Source organism: Cupressus sempervirens, chromosome 2 (assembly GCF_028749045.1).
Source record: "Cupressus sempervirens isolate cs-2001-9-10 chromosome 2, ASM2874904v1, whole genome shotgun sequence".
In the NCBI taxonomy this organism is placed as follows: domain Eukaryota; kingdom Viridiplantae; phylum Streptophyta; class Pinopsida; order Cupressales; family Cupressaceae; genus Cupressus; species Cupressus sempervirens.
In genome coordinates this window covers 335,690,587-335,709,540 of record NC_143119.1, presented here as the reverse complement: position 1 = coordinate 335,709,540, position 18,954 = coordinate 335,690,587, and the positions used below count along the sequence as shown (strand labels likewise).

At 33.6% G+C, this 18,954-nt stretch overlaps 1 pseudogene; it reads right to left on the bottom strand.

The window, feature by feature from the left end:
• The window catches only part of LOC149572483 (uncharacterized), a 40,603-nt pseudogene extending 23,680 nt beyond the window's left edge, over positions 1–16,923 (bottom strand).
• Positions 16,924–18,954: the final 2,031 nt, after the last annotated feature.

Below are 18,954 nucleotides of genomic sequence, written 5' to 3'. Positions count from 1 at the left end.
TATTCCAATTGATGATTTAGATTTTGTAAGCTATGATTGAAGACACTTGTGATTATGGCATACAATGTTCATTCCAATTTGATAGCATTTTCAGCATAATGAAAGTCGAGAGATCATCAACATAAGAAATGTGAGCATCATTGAAAATGCGTCCAAACCATGCAATGTTCATTGATTGTTAGGCATTCAAGATTGAGTGTGAGTTTTTGTTAAGCCCAAAACAAAGATGTGTGAAACTCAATTTCCAAGTGCACGCTCGAAGGCCCTCCACGTCAAGATTTGTCCAATTTTTATGCCCAAATTAAGTGTGAGCGAGATTAATGCGCATTCAAGAAATTTTCTAACTTAGAAAAACCACTAAAGACCCAAGTGAGTGGAGTTTGATCTTTGTGGAGCACTTAACACCCTCTTAGGTAGACCCATCCCCATAGATGTCACTGAGATTGCAACTAATGGTTAAATTGATGGGTGAGTAAAGAGGGTGAGTCCAACTACAAACTTACTCAAAGTGTCTTTATTAGTTTTTATAACTTAGAAGATTTCAAAAATGTGGATTCTTTTTATGCCCCAAAAGATGATTATTTGATCTATGGCATTCAAGATTGGATTTGTTGTTTTAATCATGCATTCATAAAAAAAAAAACTTGATTTTAATCCATGGCACTCAAGAGTGATTTTAGCAACATGCATTCAAAGACAAGTGATTAAACATTCAAGTTTTTTCGTTTGAGCATTCAAGATTGAGATCTTGTGTGTTGTTTTAAGAACTTTGAAGTGCTTTGTTTTAACCTTAGATCATTCAAGATTGTTTTGGACTCAAAAGTCAAAATGATTCTTTGGACTTTGGTTTTCATTCAAGATTTTGTGTTCTAGTTTGCATATTTTAAGCCCAAAAATGATATTCCTAGATTGTTTTGATGCATGAAAAACCTAAGAAACATTCAAGATTTTGCTACAAGACATTTGTTTGGAACAAATAACAAAGCTTTTAGGACAATTTTTGGCAACCATTTAGGACTCTTAGTTTATATGAGATTTTTAAAAGAACTTTAAAATATTTGCAAATGAGGTTCATTTTATCCTTGATTGATGCTTTGAGTTTGATTTAGATTTTAGTGTGCACTTAGTGTTGATTTTGAACCTTTTGAAATGGAAACTTGAAGTTCTTTTTAAATTCCCAAAAATGAAGTGTTCCTAACTTTTCATGAATGCATCTAAAACCTTGATGTTGCAAGGATGCAAATGATTGGATTGGTTTAGTTTCACTTGTTAAAAGATTTTTTCTTTTTTGCAAATTTTTAATTTTTGAATGGATTTAAGTATGATTTGGGGGTTCATTTTAAGCACTAAAAAGAAGTGTGTATGATTTTGATTCCTTTAAAAACAATGGCCAAGATCTCCCACAAGAAGAAGAAGAAGAAGTAGATGGAATAAGAAGAATATAGACAAGAAGAGGAAGAAGAATTCCAAGTGCTTTGTCCACCTATAAGCTTGAAAAATTTGCAAATACTATGAGATAGACTATGAGTTCCTTTGTCTTCTTCATGCTCATGTGGACCTAAAAAACCAATTTATACAATCCTACCAATCACAAAAACAAGCCAAATTAGCCAAAATTAGCAAATGACATACAAAACTTGACTAAAAAAGCTAATGAAAATATTATGATTAACAAAGGCTCTTTCTAAATGATATTCCATCTGCCACCAATCTGAGTACGTTGTGGGTGTGTTAGTAGTGACAGGTCACAACTATGATTGAGTATAAATTTTGAAGGAATCAATATTTTTTTCTCTTTCTTGTTAAAAGATCTAAAATTTGACGTTTACTAACTGATTAAAGATCTAAAATTTGACATTTACTAACTGAGTCTACCAAAGACTATGTCTCTGAATAGATAAATCCATTCACAAAGAAGAAGTTATAGACCATTATTTTTCCAAATGCTCCTGATTTTATAACTTCCATTAATAGTGAATTCTAGGTAATGCTTCATCGAAATAAGACTCAGAACTACAAGAAATGACTCAAAATACTTTTGTTTAAAATGCTAGGCTTTCGCTGTCCCATATGAGAGTAGATAAATCAGATGGATGTTTCCCTAAAGTGACATCTCTAGTTTGAATGGATATGTCTAGATTGGAAATATTGTGTAAACACTTCTCTTTAACACATTTTTTCAAACACTTGGCATGAACCCTTAAATTCCCCACATTATGCACCCTTAAATCATAGTAGCTCATTAAATTGTGCACTCAACAATAATATCTAAGGACAAGATATGATCAAAAATAAATAGACATATTAATGCTCCAAGAGTTTAAGGCTATCGGGTTCTCTCTAGATATTAGCTTGAAATGTAAATGGAAAGATGTGAGAGCATTCACCTCTTCTCACCAGAAAGGATAGGGAGGGGATACTAATTTAGTAGGGCCTAAATGAACCAAACACATTCCAAATTGGAATTGTTCCCCTTGTCATTGACTAGTTTTGAACACACATAAAATTGATGATAAAGAGATGGATATCTCTAATGTGTATGTTGGCAATGATCATAGAGATAGAATTGAATTGTGGAAATGGATGTTTCAATTAAATAGAATTCCATAGATCACTAACAATGACTTTAACATGGTTGACGCTCCTCAAGACAAGATTGGAGGTGACAAGTTTGAATGGGAAGGGTGTGAAATTCTCTTTTGGTACAATATGATTAATAAGCATAAACTTTTTGACCCCTTAGCTGGTTGCAAGTACAGTTATAAAGGCATTTTGGCATACTTGGTACAATTTTATAAAATGGAAATAAGAGAACTTAAGATATTTTATGTTCATAGGGATTTTTTTAGTTTTAGGAAGGATGGCACAAGTGTTAGTTTTCAAGTTAGACCCTATACCCTATTGAATCCCCACCCTGTTATTGCTGATATTTTTCAAATTGGTATGGCTTGTTTGGAGAAGGGGGGAAAGATGGATTAGTTTTGAAACTTACCCAGCTAAAAGATGAAGATATTAATACTACTGTTAATATTATCAGATGGTTTAATGAAGTGGTGGTGAAGCACCAACCTGCTATTGAGAGATGATCCGAAAACATCAATAGCTGCTAAACCCTTTTTCAGGTAGTGACATAAAGAAAGCCAAGATAAGAGAAGAATGGAATCTAAACTCCAAAAACCTATATAATGCTAGAGCACCTGTAGAGTAACCTGGTCAATATTGCTACTAAACAAGAGTCTATGGCCCAGTCAAGAGACTCCTTCTGGAGGTTGCAATTTTTCAAGAATCAAGGTGTCAAAATTAGAGGATTGAGTCTATTTGGAATGAAGGGAAAGAACTTAACTCCCAAGATGAAATTCTTCTGGCCTTTGCACATTAATATAATCAACTCTTCATTTCTGAAAATGTTGGGTGGGAAATGGAAAATGCTCGGAAAAAACTTAGTGGAATCATTCCTAAAAAGTTGCCTACTAAAGAGACTGCTATGCTTAACAAACCTATATAACTGTGGATGAAAACAATGCTATTTAGAATTTGAGTAATGAAAAGGCCCTTGGGCTAAATGGAATCCCAATGGAGCTCTATGAAAATAATATTAGTTGGATGGTTAATGAATTCCTCCAAATTTATACAGAAGCCATTAACATGTCTCTTAGGGTGGACATCAACTCTAGTCTCATCAAACTTATCCCCAAGGAAGGAGATAGAACATTCATCAAAACCTGGAGACCTATTACACTGTTGAATGTATCTTACCAAATTTTTGCAAAGATCCTGGCATTAAGGTTGGAGAATGTTCTTCCTTGTATCATCAACCCTTCCTAGACTAGGTTTGTAAATGGCAAATATATCTCAAAAATTCTTATCACTTTCTGTAGACTATGGATTAGGGCAGGGAATCTAACCAGCAAGCCCTCATGTTGCTCCTGGGCTATGAGAAAGCATACCACATAATTGAATGGAAGTTTATTGCCATGATAGTCAATGGTTTGGGTTTCCTAACTCTCTTGAATGAAGCTAATGCAAGGGTTTAGGTGAATGAAGTGAGATCTAAAGCTTTTGATCTTTCAAGGTCAATAAGCCAAGGTTTCCCATTGGCACCAACACTTTTTGTCATTGTTGTAGATGCTCTATACTATAGACATAGGGACAACTCTCTATCTCCAAGAGTTAAGGGTATAGAGCTTCCTAATGGGGAAGATATATCTAATGTCCAATTTGTTGATGACATAGAAATTACCATTGAGCTTGTTAAGGATAATGCATGTAACCTAATGAACAAGCTTGACTTATTTTGTGTAATGGACTTAATCTAAAAAGTTGTGACCTGTGCAAGATACAGTGCTATTTACTTACAGACAAAATCTAAGACATAACTTGCAGGATTTAGATAAGTATGATTCACACCAAGTAATAAATCAAACTAGAATGAAAGTGTATAATACAGTGGACACAAGTTTGTTCTTCAAAAATTATGCATTTTCATTCAAATCACAAGACTATTGTTGTGAACATATCCAATAGTGAGTTATAATTACATGAAGAGAAAAGGACTCAATAAAATCTCTACATGAAAACCTTTAATAGATCTGGATACATGAAGAAGAACTAACTCCAAAATGAGCTGAAAAACTCAATAACTACAAACTACCCACAACCTCCTAGGGTAAGATGCAAGAAAATAGCTCCAAAATAGGACACCCCACTCTCTGAAAAGAAGTCTAAAACATAAAAAATTCCCTCCAAGTCATTGAAACATTTATGACTCTCTATAACCACCCCGAGAAGTGGTCCAACTACTCATGAATAACCTCTAGACTCTACAGAAAAGTCAAATTTGACTTCCTTATATTCTCTCTTAATGTCTCCAAATTGGTTAGAGTCCAAGAAGTCTTTGTGCTCATGAATACATCTTTTCCATTTAAGAAAATGCATCATTATTATGTTTCCTTAAAAGACTTTAACGACTATCAATTTATAAATATAACATTCATAAAAATTAGTAACTGTTAAATTACAATATTTGATTTTAAAAGGAAATAAAAATCATACTTTATTATTAATAATATAGTAATATAGTGATATATTATTAATGTATTTTACTATACTATTAATAAAGACATATGAAAGTGAAAAAATCCCACAAAGATATAAAAAGATGCATAAAGTAATGTAATGCATACTAGAGGATGATAACATCAATAACCTCTAGTGAAATGTCTCTCTATCCTTAGCTAGCTCTTAAACCATTTGAGAGACAAAGAATGAACTTTATTATAGCTTGATTGACCCACAATCCTAAAGACCAAGGTTTAGAATGACATAAAATCCTCAAAATCAAGAGCATTATTTTCATTCCATACACAATGATATAGAAATACATCTCAACTAATATGACAAATGCTAGAAGATGAAGTCATTAGTGACCTCTAGTGAAACACCCCTTCATCATCAACAAGTTTAGAAGTCATTAGAGAAATCAAGACTTTATTATTTTGATTGAACTTTGATTCTGAAGAATGAAATTTAGAAAGATATAAATCCTTCTAATTGAGCATTATAATCCTTCAATACAAAAGGATATAAAAAGATACATAGGTAATATGATCAATGTTAGAGAATGAGAATGTCATTGACCTTATGTAATGCCCCTCCATATTCAAATCTAGTTATTGAACCATTTAAGAAAACAAGTCTAAATATTAGAAAGAACATACTAATTATAAATAATGTCACCAATTCGGTGGAAGTATAGATGAATGCAATAAGATAAGAACACTAATGACATTGAAAGAAATGTCGTATCCTTTAACTATTTTTTTAAATTGTTTGAGAAATTCAAAGACTAAACTTTAGAAAGAATGCATCCTGATAGATGGATGGATGGAACAACCACCCTTAGACATCACACACTAAGGAAAAAGTTGAACTTGAAAATGAATAAGTCAAATTTAACTATTTAACACTTTTACTTTATGAATCAAACTTTAGCATGTGATGTTTAAGTGGTCCAAGATGGAATTATAGATGAATGCTAGAGAAAGAGAATGCCAATGACATTCAATCAAATGTAGACTAAACTTTAGAATCAATATATTCCAATATCTCACCATATGGTTGAAAGTATAGACATCAAAAATAGTTGTACAAGAATTATGGCAAACAAGTTAAAACATATAGGGCTAGCTCTTTAGGGTGGGCCATGGGCTACAAAATGCCACTTAGTTATGGCAATTGCATAGCGATAAGCAAGTAATTATTAAAGAAACCTCCCATGGGAGATATTTTGAGGAAGGTAATGTGTAGACGTGAAGGGTGAGGGGGGATGAAAGAGTCACATTTTCCATGTGGGCTTGTTTAGTTATACCTAAAGACACTAATGGTGGTCTTCACATTTCTATTGTTCTCTATCTTCCCTACCCACCTACCATGCCCACTCTCATGTCCTTATTTAATTGTATTTTTATATGCACTCTCAGTGGTCCTCACTTTACATGGCTAAGACTAAGGAGGAATCATTCTTTTTCCTTTCTGTACAATCATAAATACATTATTCATTATCCTCTTTAATGTGGAAACAAGTAAATATCTTAGTGGATTAGAATTGACTAATACTAGTGCTTGGAGTGCCCCAACAAACTTCCTTTTTGCCATATCTTTGACATGACTACTACAATGTATTGGTTGGGACACTTTGGGAAGCTTATAATTATGAATCTTTGCAACAACGTGAGCCATGTCTCCTACTTTGAAGGCTCTAACTCGAATACTTTAAAGTCACCTTTTTAAATTCAATCATTTCTTTCTTATCTTCTTGTTGCCTAAAATCTTGAATTCACCACATACTACTCAATTCTAGAAAACTCTAAATCATTACATAGTCTTTTTAAAAACTATATAGTTACTTTCATGAAATTCATGTATGTCTTACTTAATTGTCAAATTCTACACTTTGTATGCCTTTCAATGGCAGCCTCATTACCAAATGCCCTCAATATATGGTTTTTAATGAAAGGTTTCTAAGTGCGTGAAAGAAAACTAATGTTAAAAATGGAGGATGGTGTAAGAAAAAGCCTTTATTCAGCTACGATCTCTCACCATAAAACTAACCACCCAAGAGACGTTTGAAGAATAAACTTATTTAAAAATGAGATTCCATGGGGAAAAAACAATAGAGATGTTGAAATTTGATCAAACTTCAATTTCTAATGCAAAAAATGCAAAAAAGTGAGCTACCCACTTTAGATTTTTAGAACAACTGACCGATTTAGAAGAGATGCCCTGAACTTCAACTCTCACACATGCATTGAAGTTGAATAGAATACAATGAAATGGATGAAATTTTCCCTTTTTACATATTAAGCTCGTATTGGTCAATATTTTGACTAACACAGGCATGAATTTTAAAAAAAACACATTTTCCCTTTTCATAGTCTGACCAATCTAATAGATGGTCAAAAATTTTGGTCTAAAAATGACCTTAAATGTACTAGTGATACATAAATACATAGACACACACACATATATATAAATATACATGTGTGTGTGTGTGTGTGTGTGTGTGTGTGTGTGTGTGTGTACATACATACATACATATACAAAGATGTAGGAAAACAAGATGCAAAGATCACAAGGGCATGACAATGAAATACAAGGATCACAAGGGCACGTCAACAAAATCATAGATCTTCACAATCCACAACATCTCTTTTTATATATACATACATACATACATACATACATGCATATGTACATACATACATATACACAGACATATACACATACATACATACATACATACATACATACATATGCATATGTAATTTTATCACCTTGGAAAATTATATTTGATCTTGCTAGTTGGGAACAACTGACTGTTCCTACTATGATATGTTTTTGTAAAATTTCTTGTGAACACTTCCCATTTTTCCTGATCTACATTATTTTTTTTAGGATCTTGAGCTAAGTTACTTAGCATGGGTTGAGTTAGTATTATTATTTTATTATTTTGATTATGGAATCTATATGTAGTTGGATCAATTTTTTTGTTGTGCCAAGATCTCTCTATATATATGCATACATAGGCACACACATATGTGTGTGTATGTATATATGCACATATATATACATATACATATGTATATATGTATATACATATTTACATACACGCGCGCGCACACACACACACACACACATATACATACATATACATGCACATAAATAATAGTAATATATGTATTGCATCTGCATTTGCTTTATCATTTCTTATAAGAGTGTTTCAAGGTTGGGAACCACTTCAACATCCTTTGCATGGTTTAGAAGCTATGTCAATGTGGCAGAGGCTTCTACAAGGGAATGAGCCTCGTGATTATGGCATTTACACAAAAGTAGAACTTGCTTCTTCAACTCCTAACACTCAACTCTTCACTGAAGTTATTTTTCAAGTAGTAAGAATAGCTGCTAAAAATTCTTGGGAGCTAATGGACCCTAAACCTATGCTATGTTTTCTAGAGACATGAGAGGAGTTACTACTAGCTTCAGTACTTCATAACATTTTAGATCATATAATGATGCTCAAATTAACAGTATCACTATATACTTGGGATCCTTGTAGGGTTACATCCTTAGCTTCCATTGTTGGCCCAATGTATGGAGCATTTATATCCAACTATTTTTTATAAATTGGGGAATGTGCTTCATTCCTTGCATGCAAGTGATGCATCTACACATGCAATTTTATCACCTTGGAAAACTATATTTGATCCTACGAGCTGGGAACAACTGATTGTTCATTTTAATCTACCTAATATGATGACTATTCTATGGGAATTTTTAATCAACCCAGCTAATCAGAAACTAGACCCATTTAACTGAGTTATGGCTACTTTATTTTCAAAAATATCTGCTATGATATGTTTTTATAAAATTTATGGTGAACTCTGCCCATTTTTCCTAGTTTGTATTTTTTTGCATAGGATGTTGGATCAATTTTTTTTTTGTGATAATATGTAATAATCACGTTAAAAATGATCTCTAAGACATGCATGTTTAGAAGGAAATATAAAGAGATACCTATTTAGAAGGAAAAGAAAAGAACATTTACATAGCCCTTGAAGAAAATCACAGAGCAAGGACACAACAATGGAATCACAAAGTAAGGGCACAAAGATCACAAGGGCACAACATGAAAACAAAATCATGGAGAAAGGGCATGACAATGAAATCATAGAGAAAGCGCATGACAACATGTTGGTATCAAATGTGGACCAAGTGTTTCAAATTTTCAATTTATGGTTTTGAACCTCTTCGAACTAAGGTTCGAAGCAATTCAAAATGACTTGAAATTGTCAATGCAAGTTCAGTGGAATTTTAATTCTTCTCGGTTCAACAATTTCAACATCAAAGACACTCTAATGGCCCTACTTCATGGTCTAGACTCAAAGATCATGGTTGTGATAAGTCAAATAGTTCAGAGGTGTGGTAAGAAATGCAACAATTTAGGTTCATGTGATTTCATTTCAAGGTCAAATCCATTGGTTCTAAAGTTCAATCATAATGAATGCAAATGATGTGATCTAAGGTTGTTGGTATAGGCTCCTTGAATCTTATTGTAGAAGTCAATCTTCCTACCTCCATATTGTAATATGGGCCGTGCAGTCATTAAACATGTTAGATTCAAAAAATATCAATATGAAAATGTCAAATATATGCATGAGATCCATGTAAGAAATGCTGCATGGTAGGGGTCAATGTTGCAGTAGAGCAACATGAAACAAAGGACTATAAGTATTTTTATATAAAAATGATGTCTATCATCATATTTTTAATGAAATTTAATCTATAAAGGATAGGGCACACATATGGGGATTGTGCATATGATATGACTTGGGAAATATATGTCATTTTTGACAGAGTACTCCATATGATTTGGAAGTTAAAGCTTATGATTCATGAACTTAAGAAATGAATTAGAAAGTTGAATGGATAAATGAGAATCCTAACTAATGAATGGGTTTGAAGGTAAATGGATGACATATTCAATATGTGTTAGCAAGCTCCTATAAAGAACAAAGATTCATTAAAACATTGGAGTCACTGTGGGTGTATGGAGTGATATCATCAAATCAAGAGAATGAAGAGTTAGTTCATGCTGATAACAGATATATATTCTTGCAAAAGCATGGTCAAAATGGGAAGCTACTTGAGTCAATACAAATAAACAAAACCGAGGGCATGTTCTTGTTTGGGATATAGTTATCTCGACTCATGCTCGGACTAAGATGACATTAATGGGGTTATAAATTATCTTCCCTGACAAATCGAGGTCGTCTTCACCACTGGAGACCAAAAGTTGTCATGTTGCCATTTGTTTGTGGTTCTTCACTAAATTTTTTTGAGACTATTCGGTGCAATCACCAAATCAAATTCTTCAACTTCGACACATGTACTTGGGTTGGATTCTTTAGGAAGAGTGTCAGGTTTGTATTTATACATGAATGCATCAACACTGCTGCGACGACAGTCACCGATGCCAGACAGTGAGGGGGTAACTACATGTTGTTGAACATTTTTCTCATTATTGGGTAAACTGTCCATGATATTTTGTGTTTCAAACTTCCATTGACATGTGTTAAGAATTGCAGATGTCATTTCAACAGTCAATCCCATAATTCGGAATGGAAGCTCAAGAGATGGCAGAAATCGAATAGGAAATGCTTGGTCAAATTTCAATCCTAACTTTTGGAGTTCACATAATCCCATGAATATCACACTGCAATATCTCACTAGTGTTCAAATTGTGGATTCTTATAAACAGTGGTCGAGAGATTTGATAATGGGTGTGGAACCCGAGAGTACAGGGTTGGTTCGATGCATGCAAACAATTTGACAGATGGTCCGATAGTAAAAGGTATCTCACAAAGAAGATGAAGTAAATCATCAATGGTTTGATGCGATGTCCTTGCTCATCTCATGAATCTAATTTGGAAGCCCAAGTGGAAAGATATATGATAGGACCCGAGCCTCATATCACGACAACTAGACCTATTCTTCAATGGTCTCAAAATAATATATTTCCCTCTTTTTTCCAAACCTTCAAAATATTAAAAAAATAAATGCTTGATTAAAATACCATTTTGGAAGTAATATAACATATCAAAAACTCAAATGCCCTTCCTTTGGACCACCTGTACGAAAATGGGTGATCATTGTTTTAGGGTTCATTAAGTCATTTTTCCAAAACAACTATGCTTCAAACATTGAACTAACACCCCAAACTTGGTACAACAAATTTTTTTCCAAACTAATGATTTTGGCACTAGTTTTTTTAGCCAAAACTTCTAAGTTCCCCAAAAACAAGAACCTCACCAAATTGTGCCAAAAACTAGGGCCTTTTGTTTCTCTGACCAAAATTCGCTCGAGGACTCAAATGAAAGTTGAGACAGCTTTAGTTGGACATGCCCAACATTCTTCCATCATAAAATCATCTCCTAATTAGGCTAGATCTTTGATTCAAATCTATATATTATCTCCCCTCTTACAATTGAGATATTGCAATAGAGCATGCTTATCTTGGCAATTCGAGGAAGTCAATGTCTAGTACCTGCAAACCTACAGAAAGATGACTATGTACAAATATATATTTATATAACAAACAATAGAAGGGAGTAATACATAATGTAGATCTTGACTCATAGGAAACTACAACTCCCTCCCTCAACCACATTAGGCATGTTAAACAGAAATGTAAAATAAACACACACAACATACACATGCAAGTATGGAGTAAGTAATCCATGATCATAAACATAAAGCATCATCATTATTTGTAAATAAATAATGTAAAAGTAATCATGGACACATTACCATCCACATATGATATCTCACACTCTCCAATAGCTCCTAATATAAATCAAATCACTATATAATATCATATATCAATAACCTCCAACATCACTGACATAACCAACACATACATGAAACTGACCTAAAAGAGTTTGGCAATATGAACTGAAAAGAAAACTATGGGGTAAGCACTACATGCAGTGTGGAATGTGATAACGAGAAATGGTAAAGGTCACGAAAGCATAATGGTTCTAGTAAAAGAAAAGGATATGTCATTCGGTTGAAAATGGAAGAGTCTAAAATGCATTTATGTGGTTCAAAGTTGTGAAAACAATAGTGTTCACAAGATCGCGACATGTCACTTTACCCCACAAGTTTCTAAAATGTATAAAAATCATAGATTAGATCACAAAGATCCTTATGTAACTCTAAAGAAGGATATTATGTTTTTGCAATGAGGGGTCCTTGTTAGATACTTCAAAGTTAGAAAGGAAAATGGTTGGGCTAGTATTTCTAGCTACAAAGAAAGTTACGATTTTATTTGGCTATAGAAAAAGAGAAAAGGTTGATGGAAAAAGAGTCTGACATACAATTTAGAAACTTCTACCTAAATAAGATTGTGACTTTCTTTGTAATTAATATTACTAGCTTTCCCATTTTCCTTTCTAGTAGTCAAATCTATGACAAGGAGAGCATCCCCCATTACAAAAATACTAGATCTTTAGAGTTGCGTAAGGGCTCAAATCATTTTGGGAAAGACTTGATAACACTATGTGGCAATTAAGATTTAATAATTTGCAATGTCTTATCTAGATGGTGAAAGTCAAACAAGTTCACTTGCAATACTTGCAATGGTGCATGTGTGGTATATTATGCAACCTATTCTCATAATTTATATGAGAGAATTGAGGGTGTTGTGATTGGGGAACACATATCATATCTCAAATCTGATCATAGACTATTGTACATAAATTTGTTGTGGGAAAATGATAAGCTATTTGGGACAAAATCTCAATTTCCTCAATGATCACTTTCATAAGGGAAAAAATATTTTGACTAAAAAAATGGTAAACATATTTAGGGCTACAATGAGACTCTATAAGGGGGGAGGACATGCAAGTGCACAATGTTAATAGATATGCATTAACAAAAATCTTTAAACAGAGTATAGTTAGATAAGGAATTTAAAATGGGTAGGAATATACGAGAATCAAATTAAATAAACCTTGACGTTAAAGTTTACAAGAAGATTCTAAAGATGAAATGAGTAGATTTTATGGTCACAAGGAAAGAGGAACTAATTTTCCTTAGTAAAAATAACCCAAACTATTTCGGAAAGAACTTTAGTCTAAAAGGAAACAAACTAAAAACAATATTATAGCCACTTAATGGTTTGATTATGCTAGAAAGTTGTATGAACAAGAAGGTGAGGTGGACCAACCACCCTTGGTCAACAACATGAACAAAAAATCATCGTGAAAGAGGTGAAGATGGGTATTAAGAAACTAGGACCACATTACAAATATCTTCAATAATATTAGTCGACATAGGTTTCCTAAAGATTGGACATCAGCCTAGAATGCCCTATTTTAAGAGTGATGATGTCAATAACCCCTCCAACTATAGGAATGATCAATCCTCGATTTATAAACTTATTTGGCAACGTAATAGCAAATAGGTTGAAGAAAAACATAAACGTATAAAAAGTCAAACTAGTTTTAGGCCAAAACACTCAACAATTGATCATTGTATCGCTTTAAGGCACATTATCAAAAAGAGTGGGAGAAAAAGGATGAGGTATTTTTGTTGTTTTGTTGACTTTAGAAAGGCTCTCTACACTGTCCCTAAGGACAAGCTTTAGGTCAAAATGGAAGAATTAAGGATCCCTATACAAAACTTCAGTTGACATTTCAAAATCAAAACTTGAGTCCGCATTTTTAATTCAAAACTTTAGCTAACATTTCAAAATCAGAACCTGAGTCAGCATTTTAAATTCAAAAATTTAGCTAACATTTCAAAATCAAAACTTTAATTGACATTTTAAAATGTTTCATGAGCAATATTGGGGTCAAACAAGGTTGCCCACTATTACCTACTATGTTTGTTTCGCTTATAAAATGTTTCATGAGCGATATTGGGGTCAAACAAGGTTGCCCACTATCACCTACTATGTTTGTTTGGCTTATAAAATGTTTCATGAGCGATATTGGGGTCAAACAAGGTTGCCCACTATCACCTACTATGTTTGTTTGGCTTATACATTGACAAACTTGAAGAGTGGTTAAACATGCAAAATACTGAGGGTATCAAGTTGAGAGAATATTTAATCAGGTTGTTGCTTTATGCGGACAACTACTCTCTTTTTCCCTTGAGCACTTTTGCAAAATATTGTTACTATAGGTCAATATCAAAAAGACTAAAGTCTTGATTTTCTCTAATTGTTAAAAGCATTATCAACATAAGTTTTATTTTGAAAAAATACCCTTATATCGTAGGATTGACTTCAACAAAAAACTAAGATGAAATGGTTGCAGAAAGAAAAGAACATTAGAAAGATGGAAGACATTTTATGCTCTCCAAAACAAGTGTTGAGAGGCAAGCATTTAGGATTGTTCTACTGATTGTTTTTATGGGTGTGAGTCATTGACCATCAACACTTAAGCCTCAGAATGGAAGAAAATCAAGGGAATCCAAAAGCATATGATCACAAACAAGTTTAGAATCAAAAGCACTATCCCATTTGATATAATGCTAAGTGAAATGGGAGCTAAGTGAAATGGGAGCTATCCACTTAATTGCTGCAAAAGTTGCAGCCCAATACCAATCTGCAGTCTCCCATTTCAAGACAATATCAGCATACAAAATTGTGAGTTGTGTCCATTTTGGAAGAATGAAGTAGTTGTTGACTGATAAACCTACTTGTGTAAATTGGTCAAATGGGGAAATCTTAAGATGTAACTCACAGTGAGAGGAAGGGCATATCTCCATTCAAAGATCTCACCGAATTTGATTCTACTTTGCTGACTATTCATCTCCATGACGCTCTAGACTCATAATATTTCCATTAGTTAGACAAACTTCTACCATTATAGAGGTGATGTTAACTAATAGACAATTAAATCCCATTCACGATAGGAAAAGCTTAAAAAAAAAGCAAAATCTGTACAAAAGCAGATGACTCCTCAAAGTGGTAGAATATTGAAAACACAGTAAGAAGTTTGATGATGCAATTAATGGAACAGGCAAAAAATGCAGTTCATCTTGGAGAAATTGTAGCACCTTGATTTCAATTGCTTCAAGGGAGACATCAATATTAGATCCTCGGAGTGCTTGTAGTGAAGCTTCAAAACTATCATTACCAACTTTTGCCTGCACTCAAGTAATCATAAATTTGCCAAATAAGTTTCTTTGTATAGTATATGTCATTTTAAAATTGTTAGCGATAATTGAATAATATCATTTCAAAATGTATCTGTATGTGAAATATGCTCACCAGCCATCTTGGGGATTCTAGTATGAAGAAGAGGTCGAATACCAAAAGGGCACAAGGGATCATACCTGTCCAGCTAAAGTTGTCAACCTATCATTTCTTTCATAAAAGTTAAAAATCTAATTTATTTTTTTAAATTCACCCAGCAAAAGCATAATAAAAGGTACCTGCAACTGCAAGAGGATGCCATGAAAGGAACAGTCCAAATTGATATGCCAGCATAATACCAATTGTCACAGAAAGCTGTTGAAAAATCAATTAAGTATAAGATTCAAAACTGTATCAAATTACACTTTATATTAGGACTATTATCATGATTAATATACAAAAGAATTTTGAGTTTACAAAATAGACCTGATTTACTGCCCCAAGACCTCCTCGCAAATGCTTTGGTGTAATCTCAGATATGTATACTGGTACCTAAAAGAACCATGATATGGTTAGATTCATAGCTTTCCACGTGCTTGTATGCTCTTTAATTTATTAAGTGTAATAATTTATGGCTTAAAAATGACAACAATAGGCTTGTTCTAGATTGTGAAAAAAAATTGACTTACAGTGAATGAGATGACTCCCACTCCAAAGCCTGTGAGCACTCTTCCCAAGTACAAAAATGAAGAATCCTGTAACCATAGGGTGATGACATCAAAAAGAGGAATTTCCTTATGCTTCAAAGGAAAATCACTATCAAACTTCTTATTCGTTTAGCTATCATTTTATCAAAGGAAAATTAGCTTGCCTTGGCAAAAGAAATAGCAAGCCACCCAAGAATGTTGGGAATGGAAGCTTCTAGTAATGCCTACACGCAAACAAAGAAGAGGTTACACAAATCTAAATGTGTGTTAATTGCACTCATCTTTAAAGACTGGGTACAAAAAAGAATTTATATGACCATCGTTGCTACTAGATGTACAAGACAAAATCTTGCAGTGTATCCCTTTAGCGGTAGCATATTAGGTCTAATATATAAATTTATTTTAGTAAAGAAAGAAAAACATTGAAGGCACTTACCCCTTTCTGTCCAATATAATCAGCAACTTGTCCACTAATTATTGCACCCACCATGGCTCCAACATTACTTAAAGATCCAAATAAGGAGAACTGACAGAAACAACAAGACTCTATATTAGGATCTACCACATAAACTATATTCTATCCTATTGCAAAAATGCATTCATCAAATAACAGTACCTGGGAAATAGTTAACCCAAGATCATTGATGATCCCACTTTGTGTGGGCGAAGAGTATCCAATCTGCAAGAACATTGCTATCAAAAACTTCCTTTTTTTATTCGGGTCAACTCTTGTAATGGATGCATGGATTAAAAATCAATCTATTAAAATAAGAAACTATAACTTACACAGAAACCAAACTGTACAGGCCCCAGGGCAACTATTAATGTACATAATATTGCAGTTATAGCACTTGCACAGAAGATTTCAACATTATCTGCCTTTCTAGCAACTTTACCGCCATGACAGCCAGATTTGGATATGGTTAGACGTGTGCTTCCTTTCTCTAAGAGAGCCTTTTTAATATCTCCATTGCCACCCATGCTTCCCTTTTCCAAATCATCCATGTACTCCATTGTTTTTATAGGGTAAAATCCATAGTGACCAAATTTTTTGCAAACTTACAGGCCTGCACAGCCAAAATCCTGCTGGCAAAATATTCAACGCTCCCCTCAGGACCCGTGACAAGGGCTTAACTACCTCTTATGTACCATAAGTTGAGTAGTTCTATTGGGCACTGACAGATCGGTCTTTTGGTGCAATGGCAACTCCACTCTAACAAGTGGTCCAAGTTCGAATCCTCAAAATGTCAGGTAATGCTCAAGTAACGCTGAGGGGATATTGTTGGAAAAATGTTCAACACTCCCCTCTATAAGTTTAGTGGTTGTATCAGACACTAACAAATCAGTCTTTTTGGTGATAACAATGATAGCAACATGCAACATGCAAAGAAGTAGAGACTCAAAGATTCAACAATTTGGATTTTTAAAACTTAAGCATTCTAGATTCCAGGACACAAGATTTCAACATTCCAGGATTCAAGGACCCAAAATGAGAGAAAGAGTGCTCATTTTATAATTTTCATGTAGGGTGAGAGCATTGGATTTGTCACCCACAGACATGCAATGTGGCAAGAGATTCCTATGACGCATATGACAGAATATGCCAAATGTAAGATTCTATGACACATGAGAGTCAAATTTGGCTAAATGTGGAAGAGAATCTATGACGCATCATAAGATTCCTCAACCCACTTAAAGCCAAGAATCTATGACGAATAAGCCAAATAGGGCATGCGTAAGAGGTAATAATAATTCCTATGACGCATATGACAGAATATGCCAAAAGTAAGATTCTATGACACACGAGAGTCAAATTTGGAAGAGAATCTATGACCCGTCATAAGATTCCTCAACCCACTTAAAGCCAAGAATCTGTGACGAATAAGCCAAATAGGGACATGCGTAAGAGATAAGAATATTTGATTATGAAAAATCTCAGCCAAGTGTCAAAGGAGAATCCACGAGGTGTCATATCCAAGTGTCATGATGATGGAATATTTGAATTAAAAATCCTCTTATTCCAAAAAATAAGAATTAGCAGAAAATGGATTTAATGATGAAAAATGGAACTTAGGAATTAAGAATTTCCATGGTTTGCAAATAATGGATCAATTAATTAATAAAATTAATTAATTGACGATGATAAACTAATTAATTAATAAAATTAATTAATTGAGGATGATAATTAGGAAGAATAATTAGAAAGAATAAGATTAAATTATGGGTTATTTAATCCTATAGAGAAAATTAGCAGATGATTGGCCAAATTGATTAAGTGAATGCGATTGTATCCTTTGATGAAAATGTGACGATGATGGATATCGAATGAGATGATGAAAAGGTAGACCAAAGCCATGGTCAAATTAATTGATAGATCAAAATTGATAACATGCCAAGGACACATGACATGAATTAATTGATATGTAACATTTAACCGACATTTTAAATGCTACAAGATTGAAATTGACTGATAAGGTTTGATCATAATAACACTGACGGACACTATCAATATTATTAAAATGGTTGATGATGCCATGATCTAACATTGAAAGCCTCAACAATGTCAAAGATTGAATGACATGAATGATATTTTGACCTAGCACTGAGAGCCATGACAGTACTAAGGTCAGATTGATAAGATTGATAAGTTGATAGGTTTCCAAGACACTGAAAGCCACAAAAATGCCTAGGAGTGGATAAATGATGATTGATTTGGGATGTTTGATATGTTTTGGGTTGATTAGGAATGATTTTGAGTGATTCCGAGTTGATTTGGGGTGATTTCGAGTTGATTTGATATGATTTTGAGTTGATTTGGTATGATTTCAAGTTGATATGAAATTGATGTGAAAGGGGATACAAATGACGAAATATGGTCAATCTAGCCAAAAGATCAAAGTTAGTAGAATGAGAAAATGGGACAAATTAGTATGAAGAAGTGATGAAATCGTAGATGCGAACCATTTTTGAGCATCTACACGAAGAAAATGGTTGTTGCTGCTTTGACAATCCTAAATGTAGAGCTAGAAATTCAGTAGGAGGGGA